This window comes from Phaseolus vulgaris, chromosome 5, assembly GCF_051622355.1.
Source record: "Phaseolus vulgaris cultivar YP4 chromosome 5, ASM5162235v1, whole genome shotgun sequence".
NCBI classification, from domain to species: Eukaryota; Viridiplantae; Streptophyta; class Magnoliopsida; order Fabales; family Fabaceae; genus Phaseolus; species Phaseolus vulgaris.
Window position 1 is genome coordinate 11,598,605 of NC_143502.1, and position 7,485 is coordinate 11,606,089.

At 35.2% G+C, this 7,485-nt stretch overlaps 1 pseudogene; it reads left to right on the plus strand.

The window, feature by feature from the left end:
- The first annotated feature begins 7,076 nt into the window (after window positions 1-7,076).
- Window positions 7,077-7,183, plus strand: LOC137836266 (small nucleolar RNA R71; annotated as a pseudogene).
- The last annotated feature ends 302 nt before the right edge of the window (window positions 7,184-7,485 follow it).

The window sequence follows — 7,485 nt, forward strand, 5'->3', positions numbered from 1 at the left end:
TAAAACTATGATCGATTTTCTGTAATTGATTTTGTGACTGATTTGGTGATCTAGATTGTGACCAATTTTCGGTCACTACTAGTGACCATATTTTTTTGGTCACTATTAGTGACCTTTTTCAGTCACTGATTTCGGTCATTATTCAACAATTTTCTGGTTGTGTGTTTCCACCCAAAACCTTGATTTTGATTGCTTCTCCATTCTTGAGACGTATTATTCTGATAATTATTATTGTTGGAGAAACCACATTGCCTTCCTTGATTACCCATGTATTGTACCTCTTCTTCAGATGAATTATTCTAATACGAACACTGACCAATTGAATTATCACCTCCATAATAATCACACTTCACGGATTGATTCTAATTTGGAAAAGAATGCACAACTTGTAATTGTTGTGGCAATTTAGACATCAGTGCAGTCAACGCTTCGATCTGTTGTGTCAACATTTTATTATGAGCTAGAATTGCATATGAAGTATTTGTTAGAATATATGGCCTTAAACGAAAGGGGGGTGAATTGTTTAAGAGGGGTTTTTGAAAACTTTTTTAGCTTGAACAAAATCCTTTGTGTGAATCCAGATCAGAATTTCAGTTAGCCAAGAATTTCAGCACAAAACAACAATGCACCAGAAAAACAATCGGTTGTTTCTGCGAAACAATAGGTTGTTTATACCAGTAAAGCAATAACAACTGAATTTAAAAGCGTTTAAGGGAAGAAAGAGATACACAAACAGTTTATACTGGTTCACTCTTAAACCAAGAGCTACATCCAGTCCCCAGAAGCCACTGGGCAATCCACTAAGCAATCAAAACAGATTACACCCAAACCACCAAAGTAGTGACCTTGAACCCTTCAAGAAACACACTCACATTGGCACAACACACACCAAGAATGTTGATCTTGACCACCTCAAGAGCACACAACACTCCATGGTAACAGCACCAGAAATTACAGAAGATTCAGAACGAATTACACTTGTTTACAGAACAATCTGAAATCAATACATATGTAATCCTGTTCCACTCTTTCTTGAGAAAACCCAAAGCTTTGAATGTTCAAAAACTTGAAAGCAATCTTTCTCACAACTGAAAACTCAAATCTGTTTCACTTGTTTGTTTTAAAACATAAACAAACCATTTATACTTTTCAAAGATTGGTCAAAGCATTTAATAGAGGAGCGTATTTAGTTGGAAATCATTTAAAGCACATTCAACCATCAAAACAGAATTCTGTTAGGATTTTCAAAGAAACAATCGATTGAAACCACGAAACAATCGATTGTTTTGGTTTGACAGCAAGTCAACCAACCAAAACAGTTTTCAACCTTTTCAAAAACACCTAAGAGTAAAACAATCGGTTGTTTCGACAAAACAACAGGTTGTTTTTTTACTTAGTTTGAAAAACACTTAATTTCAAAAAGGTTTTAAAAACACATCAGCTTTAGATTCAACAAAGAGTGGATTACACTTTTAAACTACCCAGATCCTATCCTAAATACAACAACAACTCCAGCCTTGCATCAAACACTTGGATTTGGATTCTTCAAAGCCATTAATCACTCTTGATCAACAATCTCCCCCTATTTGATGAAGACAAATCCTTGGTTGCTTGTGTTGTTGGACTTTGTTTGAATCTGAAGCAGTTCCTGCAAAACAAAACTTATGTAATACAAAGCATCTATAGCAGCAGGTTAGAATAACACATTAGCTCGTTTTCTGCATAAACAACAAAGCAGAGAAAACCAGCCAAAAAGGAAAACCATATACAAACTTTAAACATCAGCAACAACAACAGAATAAAAAAAACATTCAAGCAGATAGAGTTTGCAGAGTTTAAGACAACACAAAACCAAATTCTCCCCCTATTTGTCTTCACAAATAGACTTTAGGAAGAGATAAAACAGAAATTGTTCCAGATAAAACAAAATATAAATAGAAAGAGCAGTAAATTATCTACAGATTGCATAAACAATCGGTTGTTCCGAGCAATCAACCTGTTGTTTTTCCTTCGGTCTTCATTTCCATATTGTAGCTCACAAATTTGATTATGAACAACTTCAATCTGTTCATTAAGGTTCTGAAAGCAAGTGTCCATGCCCTAGAATCTGTTGTCAAAGTTTTGGAAATTTGTAACACAAAGATCATGGAGATTTCTTTGATTTTCTGCAAAGCCATCAAGCCTATCCACCATGTATCTCTCAAAAGAACACATTGAGGGAGTTCCATCCCTTTGATGTCTAGCACTTATTCCAACATCAAAGTCAGTTGTAGGTTGTTCTTCATTCTGAACATTCATATCAGCATCTTGGTCTTTTTCATCAAAATCAGCAGGTGCAGCACTTGAGGAACCACCATGATCACCATCCTTGCTTACCCATTTTCCATTTATCTTAGTGAAAACCATTTTTCTTAGTGAACCATTGTTCACTTCTTGTGTTGATTTCACCAACTGAGAAGTTTCATCCTCAAGATTCACTTCAAAATAGAGTAGAAATTTAGAAATTAAAACAGCATAGGGGTAATGGTAGTCACTTAACCTCATGGATTTTTGCATATGCTCTTTGATGATATGAATCCAATTGATCTTGACTTTCTTCACGATGCAATAGATATAGACAAGATCTTCTTCTATTAAAACAGAATGGTTGTCCCCCCTTGGAGTTAGAATCCAAGTGACAATGAGAGCCAACACCCTCTCATCTAATTTCAGCCCTCCAACTGAACAAGTTCTTACTTGAGCTTGTGGATTCTTCAAACAACTTTTGTAATATTGAATCTTGTTGAAGTCTTCCACTACACCAATGTTTCCTTTATTAATTCTCAACCCAGCATATTTCAAACCAGTTACAGCAGCCCATACATCATGGGTAATCTCCATGTCTACACCCTTAACATGTGAAACAAGATTGTTTCCTTCAAACTTCAAGTTTGTGTAGAAGACCCGAATTAGATCCGGATATATGTTTCCCTTCATCTCCAAGAACCTCTTCAGCAGTTGTTCCTTAAGAAGTCTTCTCACATTGTCCAACTTTTGGCTTTTCAACCAATCAAAGGAGACAACTTTTGGAATGTTTATCACTTTTGTACTTGTTTCAAAGTGATACCTCTCAATCAATTCATTATCTTCTGAAAACCAGCCCTCAAGACGTCCTCCTGACCTCACATCCCTAGTTTTAATCCTCTTTGATGTAGGAGGAGTGGAATCCATGAAAGCAAAATGAGAAAAAGGTACACACACAAGGAGAGAAAAAGATGTTGCAAGAGATGAGCCAATGGGTTGTTTTTGTGAAGGAAAACAGTTGCAACAGATTTTATAGCAAAGTAGAAACCTTCTTTTGATCCTTTGGTGGTAGTGGGTTTCAGTCTTCAAGGTAGAAAACTGGTCCAAGCATAGAGCAGAAAAACGCATGGTCAACACATGTGACTTTTGACTAGACATAAAGGCTCTTGAATTTCCAAGATATGGAATATATTCCTTTATGACAAGATGTAACTTCCTCCATAACCAAATCAGGATTTCAAGAAAAGTTTATTGACTTAAAGACTCATTAAATTTTGAATCTGCAAAAGATAGAATCCATAGAGAAATCAAATCAATTCTTCACAGTGCTGTTAGAGCAGAAACAATCGGTTGTTTTTTCTGCAGTCGTTTAACAGAATGTCAATTCCAAGCATAAACTGAGAAAGGTTCAAAAAAGATGCAATAGCTCATTTGAAAAAGGAGAAATTAATCATGAATTAGTAATTGAAAAACAAAGTCAAGGAAGGTGTTATCCTTTTGTTATGAAGTTCCTTCAATGAGTCATTGTTTGTGATCAAGAATGCTTCTTTTGGCTTTCAAGACATCTTGGACTGGTACACATCCTTAATTTAGTTCCAGTCACACTTCTTTTCTTCCAAGAGCTTGATCATATAACTCAGGACTTCATGTTTTTCTAGTATCCCTGCATCAAAGTGAATTCAAGCAACAAGATTTGGTCCCCTTATAAATGTGGGTCCATTTGATTTATTTTTGTCATTTGAAACCTCACAACCTTTGGGAATCCATTATAAAATACCTTTAGGAACTGAATATTTCCTTATTTTACAGAATCTGACTGAATGGCCTCTTTTCATGCAATAAAAGTATGTAATAACCGGTTGTTTCGACTTAACAATCGGTTGTTTTTCTGGCAGTTTTGGAAAAGACTTTGAAAACTTATCTTGCTTGTGTTGTGGATTAAAACCTAATCCTGTTTTTCCGAAAACACAATTTTGAGATGCCAAGACATTCTCAAAGTTGGATTTTCCCTTTGAAAGCTTGTCCACACTTCTAACAAGATAGTGAACTTTCTTTTCAAGATTTTCACAATTTTCACAAGCAAGAGAGTCACACACATGAGAAGAGTTTTTGCAATTCTTTTCAAGATTTTCAAAATCATTTTTTGATTTTTCCAATTCTTCTTCAAGTGTCTTTACCCTTTTTTCAAGCTAGTTATTCAACCATTTCAATCGGTTGTTTGAGAGAGCCAATCGGTTAGCTTCTTCATGAGTTTCTTTAAAAGCTTGAAGTAATTGACTATAATTTTCAGCACTTAAGGAAGCACATGAACTTACACTGCTTGAGCTACTTGAATCATTATCACCTTCTGCCATTAAGCATAGGTTTGCTTTTTCATCTTCACTTGATGAGCTTGATGAAGAGACTTCATTTTCATCACAAGCAATATATGCTCTTCTTGATTTTCCCTTCTTTTCCTTGTAGCTTGATTTCTTTTCATTGCTTTCTTTATTTGGGCAATCAGCTTTTATATGCCCTTGTTCATCACAACCAAAGCAAGTATAATTGTTAGAATTGAAATCACTAGTTTTCTTGTTTCCATACCTTTCTTTGTTGGCTTCTTTGTTGCGATTTCTCTTCAAGAATTTATTAAAAATTTTGGACAGCAAGCTAGGTTTTCTTCCTCACTTTCATCACTTGAATCTTGTTTACTCTTGTGCTTGGCAGCTTTCAAGGCAATGCTCCTCACATGCTTGTCTTCACTTTCTTGAACATTGAGTCTATTCATCTCCAACTCATGTTCTCTAAGCTTACCAAACAATGAGGTCGTAGTCAAGGATGTTAAGTTTTTTTATTCAGAGATTGTTGTTACCTTAGGTTGCCAAGATCTATCAAGGCACTTGAGAATCTTGATGTTTAGTTCCTCTTTATCAAAGGTTTTCCCAAGGCTCATTAGATTGTTGATGATGTGAGTGAACCTCTTTTGCACTTCAGCAATAGATTCTCTCTTAACCATTCTAAACATCTCATACCCTTGTATTAGAGTATGTTTCCTTGCTCTCTTCACATCATTTGTTCCTTCATGGGTGACTTCCAAAGTGTCCCACATCTCCTTGGCCGATGAACATTGTGAGATCCTGAGAAATTCATCCGAATTCAAAGCAGATGTTAAGATATTCTTGGCAATACAATCAAACTTGGCCTTTTTTATTTTCAGCATCAGTCCATTGGGACCAAGGTTTTTCAATAGAAGATCCATCCTTTACAAATTTAGGAATAAAAGGGTCATTTTCAATTGCATCCCAAATTCCTTTATCAAGAGATTCAACAAATATTTTCATTCTAACTTTCCAAAATTGATAATTCAAACCACATAACAGAGGTGGTCTGTTAATTGAGGCACCCTCCCCAAAAGGTATTTTTTCAGCGATAGAAAAAAGATTTTAGGATCAAACTTGAATATTTTTCAAGTACCAAGCTCTTAATGCCAATTGTTAGAATATATGGCCTTAACCAAGAGGGGGGTGAATTTTTAAGAGGGTTTTTTGAAAACTTTTTCAGCTTGAACAAAATCCTTTGTGTGAATCCAGATCAAAATTTCAGTTAGCCAAGAATTTTAGCACAAAACAACAATGCACCAGAAAAAAAATCGGTTGTTTCTGCGAAACAATCGATTGTTTATACCAGTAAAGCAATAACAGCTGAATTTAAAAGAGTTTAAGGGAAGAAAGAGATACACAAATAGTTTATACTGGTTCACTCTTAAACCAAGAGCTACATCCAGTCTTAGAAGCCACAGGGCAACCACTAAGCAATCAAAACAGATTACACACAAACCACCAAAGTAGTGACCTTGAACCCTTCAAGAAACACACTCACTTTGGCACAACACTCACTTTGGCACAACACACACCAAGAATGTTGATCTTGACCACCTCAAGAGCACACAACACTCCTTGGCAACAACACCAGAAATTACAGAAGATTCAGAACGAATTATACTTGTTTACAGAACAATCTGAAATCAATACATATGCAATCTTGTTCCACTCTTTCTTGAGAAAACCCAAAGCTTTGAAAGTTCAAAAACTTGAAAGCAATCTTTCTCAAAATTGAAAACTCAGAACTGAAAACTCAAATCTGTTTCACTTGTTTGTTTTAAAACATAAACAAACCATTTATACTTTTCAAAGATTGGTCAAAGCATTTAATAAAGGAGCGTATTTAGTTGGAAATCATTTAAAGCACATTCAACCACCAAAACATAATTCTGTTAGGATTTTCAAAGAAACAATCGATTAAAACCACGAAACAATTGATTGTTTTGGTTTGACAGCAAGTCAACCAACCAAAACAATTTTCAACCTTTTCAAAAACACGTAAGAGTAAAACAATCGGTTGTTTCGACAAAACAACAGGTTGTTTTTCACTTAGTTTGAAAAACACTTAATTTAAAAAAGGTTTTAAAAACACATTAGCTTTAGATTCAACAAAGAGTGGATTACACTTTTAAACTACCCAGATCCTATCCTAAACACAACAGCAACTCCAGTCTTGCATCAAACACTTGGATTTGGATTCTTCAAAGCCCTTGATCACTATTGATCAACAGTATTAAGCTCAAGCACCTTTTTTTTCTGATAAACTTGTCTATCACGTTGAGCTTGATGATATGTTGAAGCCAATGCTTCGATAATCCTTGTTGCTTCTTCAACATTGACAACCATCATTGTACCACCAGCTTTGCATCCAGAATCATCTTTGTATGAGGTTTGAGGCCATTGTGGAAGATGTTCAACTGAGCAATATCTTTAAATTAATGATTTGGACATCTTCTCATCATTACTTTAAATCTCTCCCAAGCTTCACAAAATGGTTAATCTAGTCCTTGTCTAAACATAGAGATGTCAGACTTTTGTTTGATGTAACGGTAGAGTGGAAAAAATCTCTGTAAGAACTTCTCCTCTACATCTTTCCAACTGGTGAAGCTTTGATTTAAATGCAACTTGAGTCAATCGTTAGCTTTAACTACTAATGAAATAGGAAATAAATGCAAATGAACAAATTCAATATCACTTTCTTGGAATCCCATTGTTCCAACCAACTCATAAAAAGTAGACAGATGCACATACGGGTCGTCATGATCCATGCTAGTAAATTGATGAGTACTGATTAAATTGAGAAAAGATGGCTTCATCTCCAAAGACTTAGTAGCACGAGGGA